Source organism: Ovis canadensis, chromosome 25, assembly GCF_042477335.2.
Source record: "Ovis canadensis isolate MfBH-ARS-UI-01 breed Bighorn chromosome 25, ARS-UI_OviCan_v2, whole genome shotgun sequence".
Lineage (NCBI taxonomy): Eukaryota > Metazoa > Chordata > Mammalia > Artiodactyla > Bovidae > Ovis > Ovis canadensis.
The window spans coordinates 62,366,512-62,383,098 of record NC_091269.1 but is presented as its reverse complement, the minus strand read 5'-3'; positions in this window follow the sequence as shown (position 1 = coordinate 62,383,098).

The following is a 16,587-nucleotide window of genomic DNA, read 5'->3' as shown; positions in this document are numbered from 1 at the left end:
CCTTTCTGTTGGAGATATACCAGAGTGTGAAGCTTTTTTTGGAAATGCATTTAATACACCTAACCTACCAAACATCATAGCTTAGTCTAGCCTACCTTAAACATGCTTGGGACACTTACATTAGCCTACAGTTGGGCAAAATCATACAACACAAAGCCTACTTTTAGTAAAGTGTTGATTATCTCGTGTAATTTATTGAATGGGCTTCCCTGAACACTCGGTGGTAAAGAATCACCCTGGAATGTAGGAGACACAGGAGGGACACGGGTTTGATCCCTGGGTCAGGCCGATCCCCTGGAGAAGGAAATAGTAACTGCCTCCCGTAGTCTTTGCCCGGAGAACTCCATGAACAGAGGAACCTGGCAGACTATAGTCCACAGGGTCGTGGAGTCAGACCCAACTGGGCACAATCTATGCAATTTATTGAATACTATACTGAAAGGGAAACGCAAAATGGGTTTTCTGGCTGTACAATGGTTGTCATTGTGTCAGTTATTAACCCTCATGATCCCGAGGCTGAGTGGGAGCTGAAGCTGCCACTGCTCAGCATCGTCCAAATTTTGAACTACATATTGCTTGCCCAGGAAAAGATCAACCTTCAAAGTACTGAGTCTTCTACTGAATGCAATTGCTTTCGCACCATCACAACGCAGGACAATCATTACGTCAAACCATTTTAAGTCAAGGACTCTGTACGTATATCGAAGAAACTGCGGAGCTGCGGGACCTGTGATGTCCAGCATTGTATGTGGAGGGAGGGTGACAATCTTGCCAGACTGTGTGGTTGGAACTGTCACAGCTAACACTGCCCTCTGGGTGTCTGACTGCATCCATCCATCAACTTTTCTCTTGTAAGGAACCACCCCACACTTTAGTGACTTCACCAATTTCACCTATAGTACTCACCAGTTATAGGTCTGTCCGGCAACTCTGCTGCTCAGGGCTAGCTCAGCTGATGGAGCAGGGCTGAGATTGCGTGGTCAGCTGACAGATTGGGGAGGGCCTGCTGGTCTGGGTGGCCTCTGCTGCTTGTCTGGTGGTTGGCTTCATGTTGGTTTAGGAAGGGGGTGGGCAGAGTCATGGATATCTCATAATCTAGGTGACAACCTGGGCTTGTTCCCATGGATGCTGGAAGTCCCACAGGAGAGAGCAGAGCCTTGCACTAGGTGCTCAGGCCGGCAGGAAACCAACACATAGCACCTGTGCTACATTCTACTAACTGAAGCCTTAGACCAGCTGAGATCCCTGGGGTGGAGAAAGACAGTCCACTCCTGGATGGCGGATACAGAAAGCAGAGGAACCCTGGCTGTATCATTAACTCTGTAAATCATCTTTGGGTCTATTTCTTACTGGCTCCCAGGTAACAGAGAGGAAGGGGTGCAGCTCTATGCTCACTTTTTGTTCCTGTTGTGGAAGTCAGGAAAACAAAATCTGCCATTAACAGCATGCCACCAGGGTGTCCGCCTGAGAAGGAGGTTTTTCATTTTCCATGGAAAGCTTTTAAAATGACGTTTCCTTGGAACCATCAGTTATAAGCATAAATATGGGAGTTCAAATGGAATATTCAGTTTTCACAGCTGTATCTGTGCTAAATTTAAAAGGACAGAAAAACAAAGAGAAAGGAAAAAAGACCCATGGCTTTTTGCAACAGCATGGAGGCCCCAGGAAGGAGTCTTTCCAATGCTGTGAGGCCTGCTCGGTGACTCCGTCATTTCCAGATTGGACTCTTTTAATTAACCGTGGCTGGATTTCTGCACTTTTACTCTCTGGCTGGTGTTTTATTTTTTTGTTCTAGTGCCCACACGAGCATCCTCTGGCAGTAAAACATTCGGGGAGAAGTTATAAAAACATGTCATCTTGGTTGTAACGTCTGGCTAATTGATTTTTGAGAATCACTTAATTGTATGACTTTCGTTAACTAAACAACAATGCCTGTTTTCACACCCCTGAAATTAGCTCATGCTATTTCATGACCTGCCCCTGCCGAGACGCACTCCATATTTCTGACCGTAAATCTGGCCTCTGCCGAGGCTTGCATATTTGTTCCAGCTTTGTTGTGGCGACTTTACTACATTGCTTGCTTTTTTCCCCTTCCAATTTATAGTGGGCAATAAACATGGAGAAAGGTTTAAGGGGGGAAAGTGTTTGTTTCCAAACTGTGTGAGTTGAATTTTTAATTTCTTGCTTAAATAAAATAATAAAAGGTGGCTTTCTTCACTTCTTGGCCCAACATGGATCTCTGTTGGTTCCACTTAAATGGTATGTGAGAGAAACATGAGCTTGTGACCTTTTTTTTTTTTTTTCCAAACAGAGATCTCCAAAAGCTCTGCTGAGTTAGATTAATTGCCTGGAAGTTTCACAGGAGTCTATGTTAGTTACAAGGAGATTTTAATGTGGAAAGTCAAGATGACAGGCATGTGGGAAGCGAGGCTAGGAGAGGCCTGAGAGAGAAGAGTGAATGGAAGGAGGAAAATAAAGCCTCTTCAGATCAGTGGGGAAATCTGTTTGGCATAGAACAAAAAAGTGAGGATGAGGACTGGGGATATTTCCCCAGATCATGGCTTAAGCTACGAAGAAGAGGGGAAGGAAAAGATCATATTCCACTTTTTCTTCTCTGGAAATTGCCTGATTGATCAAAAGCCCACCCACCAGGTCGTTATGCAGTGTTGAGCTATAAGATCCCTAGAAAAAGTCACAAGCTGAGATGTTTGAAGGAACCCTTGGCTTTCTACAGCTCAGCTTGAGGCTGTTGCCTTTTCCTTCCTTATCATAAAGGAAGCCCACATGCTTAGTCGCTTCAGCGATTTCTGACTCAGTGTGACCCTGTGGACTGTAGACCTCCCGGCTCCTCTGTCCATGGGATTCTATAGGCAAGAGTACTGGAGTGGGCTGCCATGTTCTCCCCCAGGGGATCTTCCCAACCCAGAGATCGAACTCGTCTCCCGCATCTCCTGCATTGGCAGGTTACATGGACTGATTTCTCAATATTGAAATAGGCTTGCATTCCTGGAATAAGTTACACTTGGTCATGACATATATTCTTTTATATATTTCTGGACTCTCTTTGCTAATATTTGAAGGATTTTTGCAGCAATGAGAGAAGGAAAGGAGAACTCAGAATGGGGCCTTCACCTGAGCTGTGGGCGAACCCTGGACTGAGGAAGTTTCTGGCTGTCTGCGCCTCATCCTGGACAGGATGAGGAATCCTGCTGTGACTCTGTGCCAACGTGGTGAATGAAAACACGGAATGAGGGGCAGAGCTGAGTGTTCTCATCTGGGCAGTTCATTCTTGCAAAAACAAACAAACAAAAATGTCCAAGGCTTTGTGTGATTCTCAAGGGAAGATGTCAACCACAGCCCACTAAGGCTGCATTCCATGCTGGATTGCAAGCAAGACCCCAGAAGATCCGAAGGAGCCAACCTTCCCACCCTTTCAGTAGCAAGAGAAACATTCTTAGCAACTTCCATTCAACAGAAATGGAACATTTTGCAGGAAAGCAATCCCCTCAGCTGTCAACACCTATTCCCATGCCCCTCAGTCCCCCACGGCCACCGTTGTGAGGGTCAAGTGTGTTCATTCCAGGAGGGCCCTCCTTCTGCCTCAGTCTAGGCACTTTTCCTGACCCCCTGGTGATGTCGGCCTTGCTGTGTACCTTTGACCTAATTTCCTGCACTGACCCCTGAACTGGTGACCCCCTTAATACCTAGAGTGACCGTATGGCTTATCTTTCCAAGGGGCACTTTTGAAAGTGTTTAAACCGTAACAACAGGCCTATTCTGGAACAGCTTTGGGCAGACAAGCACATAAATTTGACCTCATACTTCAGGTACCATGGAACCTGGGCTCTGGATTGTTCGTGCCAGACCCTGCTCCCCACCGTGGTGGCCCCCAAGTTCTACTTGTACCCTGAGCCCCCTTTTTCCTCTTCCAGAAGCCCAAACAGCGGTCCTGATCTGGAATCGCTAACAATTCATTACCTGACCCTGGAATCGCACTGAGGAATCCTGAAGGCCCACAGGGACTTCTGTTCACACAGGACTGAGATGCGCCTGGACTTCGCTTTTCCGGTTTTTCTCTCATGTGGCTCCTACGATCCTCTGGATTTCACTTTAGCTGATTCACTATGTCCTCACCACTCTTCCTGTGCAGACCCGTTTGGTACCTGCACACACACCGCGGCAGCCTGTTGGAAACGCGCTTCTTGTTAGTGATACAGGGATGAACTGAATGAGCCTCCACTGGTTTGAAAACTGAGTGTTCTCAGTAGCAAACCAAAAAGCAACCTTACTCTTGTCTCTGCGATTTATACCTGCTGTGACATGAGTTCCATTTTAGAGGCGAGATCATGACAGATGAAGAAAGTTCCCATTGTCTCTTGAGAGTAGCCTGGGTTGGGCAACCAGGTGTAGCCAGGGCAAAACTTGACTTCCTTTCACGAGAGCACAGTTAGGAGTGTCCTGGGCGCTGAACACAGGAGCTCGAGTGGCTCTCTGTGCAGCTATGTTCACAGCAGCCCTGCTTGCAAGAGCCAAGAGGCTGGGACCACCGATAAAAAGATGCGATACGCCCACACAGTGAAGCGTTATTCAGCCCTAAAAAAAGAATGAAGTCCTGACACGTGCTGCAACATGCAAGAAGCCTGGAAACACGCTGAGTGAGATACGCTGAGCACAGAAGGACGAATATCGGGTGATTCCCCCTATGTAAGGTGCCTTGGATAGTCAAATGCGGAGAGACAGAAAGGAGAATCGTGGTGCTGAGGGGAGAGGTGGATGGGGAGTGAGCGCTGAATGGCAGCAGGACTTCGGTTTGGGAAGATGAAGGTCTGGAGGCAGAAGGTGGTGATTGCTGCTGTTCTTCAGTCACGAAGTTGTGTCCGACTCTTTGTGACCCCATGGACTGCAGCACATCAGGCTTCCTCTCCTTCACTCCAGGAAACTGCAGTTTGCTTAAATTCATGTCCATTGAGTCCGTAATGCCGTCCAACCATCTCATCCTCTGTTGCCCCCTTCTCCTCCTGCCTTCAGTCTTTCCCAGCATCAAGGGGTTTTCCAGTGAGTCAGCTCTTCACATCAGGTAGCCAAAGTATTGGAGCTTTAGCTGATGAATATCCATCAGTCCTCCCAATAAATATTCAGGGTTTATTTCCTTTAAGTTTGATCTGGTTTGATCTCCTTGCAGTTCAAAGGACTCTCAAGAGTTTTTTTCCACAGCACAGTTCAAAAGAAACAATTCTTTGGCAGCTGGATGATGGTGATGGTTGCACAATAGTGCAAATGTAGTTAATGCCTCTGAAGTGTGCACTTAGAATGGTTAAGACGGTAAATCGTACATTATGTGGGTTTTACTACAATTTGAAAGCTGTTCTGGGTGTTCACCTAAGGAGCACCGTTTTGTTTGCTTGTTAAAGGCGTTTCTACCCCCACCCTCTTGCCCTACTCATCTTCTCCCCTTTTCTGGCAGCTCCTGCCAGCTGGCCTTAACCTGTATTATCAGCCACCTGTGCTGGTGAAGCTCTGTTTGCTGCCTCTGGAGAGCAGTTCATGGACATGTGACAGAGCCTGACTCTGCCACAGGAGAGGCTGCTCGCTCCTCGTCTCTGAGGTGACTTTGAAGGCCCTCGCTGGCAGGCTTGGGGCTTTCTCTTACTCCTGTGTGGCATGGGGCTGCAGGGCAGAGATACTGTATTTGGCGAGCCAAGCTCTGAGATGCCCGCATAAACTGCCTTCCAGCCCGGGCATTGTCGCTAAGCACCTTTACTTTCCGCATGAGGCGGGCATCCCTCCTTGGCACAGCCGATGTGTTCAGGGCCCTCCTGGTGCTCTTAGGCTGAGTCTGGGAAGGAGGACACAGATGAAAGCAAGATGGGGCTTTGGCGCTCCTTGGCCTCCGAGTACAGAAGGGAGAGCTGAGGCTGGCCACCCTTAGCTGTTTCCACAGGCAGAGAGAGATCTGGTCAGAGGGGCCCCAGGGCAGGCCCCCCCAGCTCCCAGGACAGGGGCCCCACTTGCAGGTCGCAACCTTAACTGAGTGCGTTGGGGGTATCCTTGAGCAGCTGACTCTTTGGAACACTCAGGTAGGTGAAAAGTATCTTTTTCTCCTGCACAATTGTCTCTTAGTTTTATTTCTACTTTTGATATGTTCAAAATTTCTTCAAATAGGACATAGCTAGAGCTCATAATTTAATACCCTTACCCATTGACTATTCCTCATAGCATCTCTCAGGAAAAAACCAAAGCTTTTCCGCTGACATTAAAACAATAACAATTACAGGTTACAGGATGTTTCAAAGATGGTGCAGAGAGGTTCTGTGTGGCCCTGACTCAGGTCCCCCCCGTGGTTACATCTTACATGACACAGCGCAACATCAAAGCCGGCCGCCTGACATTCGTCCAGAATGCGTGTGCAGTCCCTTCATCTCATCACCTGTAGGTCACGACAGAGGATCGTTCCACAGCCACAGAGTCTCTCAGTGGCCACATTCACGCCTCGTCCACCATACCTGCCCCCAGCAACCGCTAATATGATCTCCACTTCTATAATTTTGTCCATTTAAAGGTGCTCTGTGTGTGGGGTCACAGAGTGCGTGACCTTTTGAGACAGACTTTTCTCGCTCATAGACCCCGTAAGATTCATCCGAGTGCATGTATCAATAATTGCTTTTTATTGCTGAATAAGATTCTGTGACACCGCAGCTTTGGGGAGGGGCAGCTTTTAGCTGATACTGAGCTGTTCTGGATGCTGTGTGCAGGCTTTCATGTGTTTTCCTTCTCTGGGACAAATGATCAGGAGTGCATTCCTGGGTCATCTGACAAGTCAGTGTTCAGTCTTTAAAGAAACTGTCAGCCTATATTCCAGAGTGACTGTGAGATTTAACATTCCCATCAGCAGTGGGGGAGTGATGTAGTTATCCACATCCTTGCCTGCATTTTGTATTGTCACTATTTTTCATTTTAGCTTTCTAACAGGTATGTTACTAAGTCGCTTCAGTTGTGTCCGACTCTGTGCAACCCCATAGACAGCAGTCCACCGGGCTCCCCCGTTCCTGGGATTCTCCAGGCAAGAACGCTGAAGTGGGTTGCCATTTCCTTCTCCAATGCATGAAAGTGAAATGTGAAAGTGAAGTCGCTCAGTCGTGTCCGACTCTTCGCGACCCCATGGACCACAGCCCACCAGGCTCCCCCGTCCCTGGGACTCTCCAGGCAGGAACACTGGAGTGGGTTGCCATTTCCTTCTCCAATAGGTATGTGATAGTATCTAAAGAAACCAAGACCCTGTTATATTTCTTATCAAAGCTAATATAATTTTCAGTGTGCACTTTTAAAACCACAGAGTAGAGATGGCTACAGCCATTAGTAAATGCTGACACCAAGATATAAATCAGGGGAAGAGGCTACAAAGTGTTGGGGAAGAAGAGGGTTTCTAACAGAGTATCCAAGGAACTCGCATCTGGAGGAGGACTTTTGAATAAAGGACTGAAGGAAAGGAGGGAACCAGAATTTCGGGCCAAAGGAGCAGTAAGTGCAAAGGCCTGAGATGGGAATGTGTCCAGAGGGGTCAAGGGCCAGCAGAGCAACCGCTAAGAGGGGAGGTCAGACAGAGTGAGTGCAATGTGACCGTGCCTGAGCAAATCGGAAAGCCCCCAGCACCTGAGAGCAGGGGTGGGGTGTCATGCAGCATTTTCAGACGATCAGTCTGCTGCTGCACCAGGAAGAGACTGGAGGGATACTGGCAGGAGTGAGGAGAGCCAAGAGAAGACCTGCTCAGTAGCACCTGCTGGAGATGGTGCTTGGCCCCGTTGGGACGGTGGCGGCAATCACAAGTAGCCAAATGCTGGATGCAGTTCTTGAGATGGAGCCAGTGCCATTTTCTGAGACTGGATGTGAGATAACATCAAAAGCTGGCTGGTGGACGGCCACACGAGCAGCTGGGGCTGGCACACGCCAATTCACGATGCCTCTTCAGCTCCCCAAGGGGACTTGCCACCAACTGTTGACGTGTGAATGGCGTTTGGAAGACAGGTCCAGGCTGGAGAATCACTGTTGGTGGCCTTGGGAGCCTTGATCCTAACGCGTGGAGTGACTGTAGGTGGAATGTGGCTTCACGAGGGGCGTTTGAAGGAATGGGCCAGGATAGTCTCGTCTCGTATGATTCTGGAGCCTTCCCTCGTGGATGTGGGGCCCTTAAACCCCTGTGATCGTGGTGGCCCCTCACGGGGCTTTGCTCAGGCATCAGCTTCTCCCAGAAGCAGAACTTCCGCCTTGTGCTCACGCCTTTGTCCCTCCCAGTGTTTCCTCTGCCAGCCCTCCGCCGGCGGGTCTGAGTGGCTGGGCTGCCTGTCTGGTGCCTGTGTGGCCGTCACTGCCACCGTGCTGTGTTCCTCACGTGCTGATCAAAGATGACGCAGGGCATTTTAACAAGCCCTCGGGGATTGCTCACGTGCTCACAGAAACCTCCTCTTTGCCTATTTCTGTTCTCACTTATTCACCCCCTTGCTGTCTTTCCCAAGTTCAAGTAAGAGAATTTTGTTTGACAACAGTTTTGCCTGATGCTGTCTGGGAATTTTCATGTTGTAAGAAATGAACCTTCATGTTAAAAAGATGCAGCACACATCAAGACGCTAAACGTGGGAACAAAATGCCCCTCGTGGGAAAAAAAAGTGATCCACAATGAGTTTAGTGTGGGGCTCAGCAGTGAGATCAGCAGGACTAGCTACCCTGACAGCCGCATCAGACCTGGGTGAGGTCTTCCAGAGTATATGGGCTGAGCTTTTGTGTGGCTGCGATTTCACATATTGTGGCTCTAATGAGATTTATACCCTCTGTCCTTGCTGGCCCCATGTCTAGCACTCACTCAGTGGAGTTTTGACAAATCCCCAGACCTCCCAGCTTCAGGAGGCAGGGGTGGCAGGGGAGGTGCGAGGCACAGCACGTGCTCTCTGAGGGGTGGCCGGGCTCAGAGTGGAAGCCCTGACGCCTAGTCGGTGGGCTTGACCATCCCTTATGCTCAAGCTGAAGGTGTAACTTCGCCTGGGCTGCTGGCCTGCAAGTCAGCCCACCTAAGCCTCCCTTCTACCGTTCTGCTGCTCTGCTGCTCTGCTGCTGCTGAGTCGCTTCAGTCGTGTCCGACTCGCGCGACCCGGTAGACGGCAGCCCATCAGGTTCCCCTGTCACTGGGATTCTCCAGGCAACTCCTGCCTCTGAGAAAGGCCCAGATAAGCAGGTCAGTCATGGGTGTCCAGTGACTCTCATTCAGTGGGGCAGGATCGGTGCTCCCTTAGGGACATGGGGCAGACGGGCCCTCGGGTTCCGCCTTGCGTCTCCCCGTGCGTCTCCCCTTGGAGTCTCTCTTAGACATCATGCCCCAGTTATGCAGCAGGATGAACTGGGTTCTCAAATGGGCTCTTCCTCCAGAAGAAGGTGCCTGGCAACAGCCCCGCTGTGGAGTCTAGGAAGAGGCAGGCAGATGTGAGGCAAGGAGAGCTAGAGGCAGCTGGTTGTCTTCCAGACCTCTGAAGTTACCTATAGGAAATGTTTTAAAACATAAAACTGGTTTAGAAACAGAGCGCAGGTCACTTCCAGAGACCTGTGCTAACTCTGTGTGTGTGCGTATGGGGTGGGGCGTTAGGGTGCGTTGTGTTTAAGGAGTGAGGAAGAAACTAACCCTGGCAACGGCAATCCCCTCCCACTTGGCAGCTGTCTTTTCCACAGTCTTCAGAACAATTGGAAGAGGAAGGATTACCCCCAGTGCAGTGATGGAGAAAACTGAAGGTCGGAGCAGTTAAAGGACAGGCTGGTGAACTGTTGGGTCCAGGGGTCAGTTCCAGGTCGTGCTGGGCTCTTTACACTCAGCAGACCTGCCTATTTTGGGCTGTGACATGGGGACCTGGAAGAAGAGGCAGAAAGCAATTATTTTATTGGTTCTCAGAAAGTTTTTGGATACATGCAAAGATGACTACCCACAGCACACAAGGTTTAGGAGCCCAGGTGGAGAGAAAAGCAGAGTTCTCACACAGCAGCTGCAAAGCAAGGAGCTGGGCTGTGTGGCGAGCAGGCTCACACAGTGTTCCCAGGCCTGGCACACCACTGTTCTTGTGCTGAGCAGCCAGGAAAATGAGCTGTGTAGTCTCATCCTTATCATCTGTAAAGTGGGCACAGTCACTGCTCACCTCAGAACTCGGCAAAGAATTCTGAGTTGAAATGATCACAAAGCACTGACTGAAGTTTATAAAAGTGCTATGGAGAATAAATACAGAAATAAATACAGAAGTGCATGCCCTTTCCTAGGAAGTTTATTTTTGTGGACTAAGACTTCCAGTCTCAATGAAAGCTTTGGGACAATGGGCTGTCTGAGAAGCAAGATGTGGGGTCAAGTTCACGTATACCCTTCTCCTCCAAAGCAGCGGACTGAAGAGGCTAGCTGAAACCTGTCTGGTGACTGCAAAATATTTTCAGTTAAATGTCCCAGTAGAATATATTGCATTTTATTCATTGACGTGGAAATTTTGCCCAGATTTTAATTCCCTTTGACCTGTGGGCCTGTTAGCCCTTCTGGTTTCAATCCCGTCTGATTAACCCCTCGGTGTTCTTCACCTTCTCTGCTGTCGCTGGCAGAATGTGCTACAAAGCGCAAATGCTTTTTGGTATGTTTACTAATTTAACTGATTCCAAATGTAGAGGAGAGATGCCTTCTGAAGTTTAGATCCGGAATTTTCACCTATCAGAATTCCATAAGTGTTTTTTCTGTGTCTTCGATGAAGACTTTGGGAAACTGCTTTGGCAGTTTTTTGAAATTAGCTGTTTCTATTTTCTTAGGTTTCTGTCGCCAAGTACTGTATCTTGTTCACAAATAATACAAGTCATGTGTTCAATCAATGGGCCCTGTGTTTCTGCCTTATCCATTCATGAGGATTTTAGAAATATCTATGCCTCAGAATCTGGCATTGCTAGAAGCAGCAAACACCAAACCTCTGACTTCCTTGTGAGCTGAGTCCAGTCTGTTCATACCTGTCCACCCCACAACCCACTGCCCCAGGGGATCAGAAGGCGTAGAGGCTAAAGGCTGAGGCTGAAAAGGCCTGGTATGAGCTTGAGCTCTGATGCCAGTCTGAGATCCTGGCAATACTTCAAGGCTTTTCATCTATAAAATTGAATGAAACAGTTGATGCAAAAACAGGAAAAGGAAAAGGAGAATCTATGCGTGCATTTGCACACATCCATGGTTTTCAGAACACAAACCATATATATGTGGCTTCGTGTGCATCGTGGTTTAGGAAAAATTCCAACTGTGAAACTTTCATCTGCCAGATCACCGTGTTTCTCTGTGTGTTTCTCGCTGCTCCCTTCCTTTCCATCTCCTCCCTCCCCTCTTCCCTCTCTTCCTTCCTCATCTCTCTGTCATTCACACACACACACACACACACACGCACACACACACACACGCACACACACACAGCCTTGGAGGACTGATATCAGAAGCTAAACAATCAATTGCGTTAGAGGTTAAATTTGTGGGGTTTTTTAGTACATATATTTTAAAACTTTTATTTTACGTTGGACTATGGGTGGTTTGCCGTGCTGTCTTAGTTTCAGGTGTACAGCCAAGTGGTTTAGTTATAAATATGTGCATGTGTATGTTCAGTCACGTCTGGCTCTTTGTGACCTCATGGACTGTGGCCCGCCAGGGTCCTCTGTCCATGGGACTTCCCAGGTAAGAATACTGGAGTGGGATGCCATTTCCTACTCCAGGGAATCTTCCCTACCCAGGGATTGAAACTGGGTCTCCTGCATTGCAGGCAGGAGTTATATACATACATACATATATCTATTCTTTTTCAAATACTTTTCCCGCTTAGCTCATTACAGAATATTGAGTAAAAGTCCTTGCGCTGTACAGCAGGCCCTGTCTAGCAGTTCCTGTTGATTATCTGTTTTATATTTAGCTGTGTATGTGTGTTAATCCCAAACTCCTGATTTAGCCCTTCCCCCCCACATCTTTCTCTTTTGTAACTGTAAGTTTGTTTTCTAAGTCTGTTTTGTAAGTAAGTTCATTTGCATCATTTTTTAGATTCCACGTGTGACATCGTATGACGTTTGTCTTTCTCTGTCTGACTTATCCCACTTAGTGCGCTAACTTCCAGGTCCACCCATGTTACTTCAAATGGCAATATTTCACTCTTTTTTACGGCCAAGTAATATTCCATTGTATATGTGAACAACTCTTTTATCCGATTCCCTGGTGGCTCAGACAGTAAAGAACCTGCCTGCAATGCGGGAAACCTGGGTTTGATCCCTGGGTTGGGAAGATCCCCTGGAGGAAGGAATGGCAAGAAATGAACAAATTCTTAGAAATGTACACTCTCCCAAGACTGAACTATCAAGAAATAGAAAATACAAAAAGACAAATAACAGGTACTTAAATTGAATCTGTGGTTAATAAACTCCCAACAAAAAAAGTTTAGAACCAAATATCTTCACAGGCAAATTCCATCAAACATTTAGAAAAGTGTTAACACCAATCCATCTGAAACTATTCTAAAAATTGCAGAGGAAGGAACACTTTCAAACTATTCTATGAGGCCACCATCACCCTGATACCAAAACCAGACAAAGATACCACAAAAAAATTGAATTCGCTCAGTCATGTCTGACTCTTAGCGACCCTGTGGACTGTAGCCGGCCAGGCTCCTCTGCCCATGGGGTTTTCCAGGCAAGAGTACCAGATTATGTTGTAGATAATTTGAAGTAAGAGTCGTTCAATTTATGTAATATACTTAGTAGTATGATATATCACTGTTGCATCAATATTACATTTGTCTATCAATGACTAAGAATCACATTATTGATAGCCATTAATTAATTTTCATAATACCTTATTCTCAAATAATTTTACTATTGTTCCTTAAAGATTATATCTGAAAGCAGAAGTTCAAGTCCCTTGAACTTGACGCAATATTACAGAATAGCAATATATATATCATAGATGGCCCTTTTCTGACCTCTTATCTTGTTGTAGTGGTGGATGTTGATACGCAATTTGAAATGGATATCTCTAAAATTTTCAGTGCAATGGAGCTCAACAATTATTTTTATATATCCATACAACCACTACTTAAAATAAGAGCAAAAACTATCTCTATTGTCCTAAACATTTCCCCTATGCCCCTTTCCAATTAGTTTATAGACAGTCACTTTCTGATTTCAAGCTCCATAGAACTGTCTGACCCGTCACATGGTTTCCAACCATGGAATTGCGCAGTACGTGCTGTTTTGCAGTCTGACTTCCTCACGTCGTGTGCGCATGGCCCATGTGTGTTGGCGCTTCTTGCGTCGGTGGATTATTCACGCTTGTGGACGTGACACGCACACACACACAGCGCCGTCTCGCGTGAGCGTGAGCACGATGTTTCTCCACTCTCTAGATCTTCTATTGCCGTAAACGGCATGTTTCAGCTTTCAGTGCAGAGATCACACACGGATTTTATTAGATTTATTACCTATATGATGTTTAAAAATAATGTTTGGATTTCATTTTTAAAATTGTTTGTTGATGGTAGATAGAACTCCAGATATTTTTCCGTATTGGCCCTGAATCTTGTGACTTCATGGAAGTCGTGAATATTGTGACTTACAGATTCTAGAAATTTCCTTTTTTTTTTTGGTAAATTCAGTAGGGTTTTCTATGTACAAAATAATCAGATTTAAAGTAAAGGAAAGTAGTTCATTCTGGTCTATTGTCCAGGTCCACTCACTTTTCTACTGTTAAGAGGTAATATGTAAATTAGAACCTTAGGACAGAGTCCGTTTTACCATTTATCCGGTTTTACTTTTGAAATGTATTTGAAAACCAAAGTTAAATAAAAACCCTGTGATTTTAAATTTATAAAAAATAATGAGAACTTATGACTTTTTTTTTTTTTCTCTTCAAGGTACATTTTGTAGTTCTGCCCAGAGAAAATACTTGAAAGCAATGAGAACCCTATCACAATTAGTACTCATAGGATCCAGTTCATGGTCTTTATACACAATTTTCCACTAAAGCAGTTCAAGACTTCTTGAAGAAATTGCTGGTTCTAAGTTTGGAATGAGAGATGTAAAGCATGAACTTTTATGTGCGTTCAACTCAAAGGATCCTGCTGGTCTGAGATGGGATGATTTGAGCACAAATGCCATAGTGCTAAAATGGATTGAAATCCAATATTTATGTTTAAAATTTTTGAGTTCTAATTTAATATTTTAAAAGAGCAAAACCCTCATTGGTAAAGGTTCAATATTTCTAGATTACTAATTCCTTATTCTTAAAATTTATAAATAAAGGAAAAAAATAAAACATCCATCCTCCATTTAGCTCCTGCTGCTGCTGCTGCTGCTAAGTCGCTTCAATCGTGTCCGACTGTGTGCTACATAAACTATAATCAAATAATTGCTTCTTCACAGACAATTCTGGTTAATGTAAATAGAAGAAATGATAAAAACGAAAAATTATGACTTTGTAACCCCTAATGAATGATGGATTTGAGCAATGATTATCCATAGCTATTGAAACTTTTAAGTGAAATTTTGATGAGGAATATTATAATAGAGGGAAGAGTGGCAATATCTGACCTACTGATCAGTCATAGTACCACAAAAAGAAATGAAATCAGACATGTAATGTCTTCTGATGTGATATAATGAGGAACACATGAAATATTCTTTCCAAACAACTTGAACTGGTACATGATTAAGCCTCTTGTTCTAGCTACCGTTTGCAAGAAGTCAAAAGATAGAATGCATTCAGTGGCACACGAGGATGTCAGATTTGGAATGTAGCAAAACTTACAGAACAATTGACCTCCTTTCTTTAATAAATAAATAGTTAGAAAAAAGGGGGTGAAATGAAAAATAAGGAGGAGGGAAGAAGTGAGATCCAATGGATATGGTGAGCAACGCAGGGTGCGATATTCTCTGGATTCTAACTCACTCAAGTCATCTACAAAAAGGCATTTTTATGGAGACAATCTGATAAATTTAAACATCAAGTAGACATTTGGTAATATTAAAGACTTACTGATAATTTTGTTAAATAGGATAAAGAGATTGTAATAATTTATGTGTCCGTATCAAGCAGAGGTTAAAAACAAGCAGTTCTTGATAAACGATATCTTGAATTTGCTTTAGAATGTTCCAGTTTGTAGTGGAGGTAGCAAGCAAAACGGGTGTGAGGCATATCGGGTGGACATATCACTTATCATAAGAGCTGGAGCACTTGGGAGTAAAGTGGCCATGATTAATAATTGTTCAAGCAGATACAAGTGTGAGCAGGCTCTAGCCCGTGTGCATGCCTGCTCAGGGCCGGAATGCAGAGCTCTGCGCTGGACACTTACTTTCAAATTCTCACGGGGAAGTTCAAGGGATAGTGCTCCCACAGTGCAGCTCTGTGCTGTAAATCCGCAGGTGTGAGCTGCCTAGGTGTGGAGAGATGGTGTCTGACCAAGGAGAGGCTCTGAATGGTCTGCAGGCTGTTCTGGGCTCAGTCTCTCCTCCTACCTGCTTAACTGAAATAGAGACGCTCCCTGTCTTAGTGAGGAGGCCTAATTAAGGAGGTCAAACCAAGAGCAATGACTTCATGCTCACCTCAGGCTAGTGGGAATCTAATCTTGGCTATCGGCCCTTCGCTGCCGGTAGTATGTCTAAAGAAAGCGGCCCTTTAGTGCTGTTGAAGAGCGGGAAGGGCAGGGAAGCACTGAAATCTCTCCAGGGCGTGTTTACGATATGAGCTATCTCAAAGTAGCCAAGCACTGTCTCATTCATTCACTTTGTATTTATTTCACAAATAGGTACTGAGTCATCACTGCATGCCCAGTTCTGGACTAGGCTATGAGAAGCAAGATAATGGACTCAGTTCTTGTTTTCAGAGCGCTTGAGATGGGATCTAATTGGGCAGAGAGGCAGACATAGGCTGGTTCCTACCAGGAGCATTGGAGCATATATTTCACTAGTCCAGCCACACAGCTATGAAAGGTGAGCATCATTTTAGACACAGGAGAGATGATACTGGGCACAGTGCTCAACTCCTTTCTCCTCAGGAAGATCAGCATCAGTCTTGAGTGGCCAGAAAGGGCTCCACACAAGTGAAGAAATGCTTGGCAGAGTCTCGGAGGAGATAAGCGAGGGGAGGAATAAGGGCTAGGTGTTCTGAGCGGAGGGAACAGCAGAGGCCAAAAGACAGAGGCAAGAAAGTCAGTGCGAGTGTTAGAGGAGGAGAAGATAAATTCTCACCCTTGGGTGGAGTCTGTGCTTTCAGCTAACAGCCAAAAGTGCTGATTGATTGCTTTATGAGCAGATTAGCCATGGACATCAGCTTCTGTCAGTAAGTTGAGTACAGGCTCAGTTTCCATTATTGCTGAAGCTCACATCCAGTTCTTAGGACTCCCACAGTCTGAGAAAGGAGTTAAGAAGAATAAAACATGCCTGGGCAGAGCTGGACCTTCCACCATGTTGGCCCAAGCCCTTCAGCTGGCATTGTGTCCAGGAATTTGCTCCAGGATCTTGTTGGGCATCACAGAAATCTAAAATCTTTATTAGAAAGGGATTGCAACTAATGCA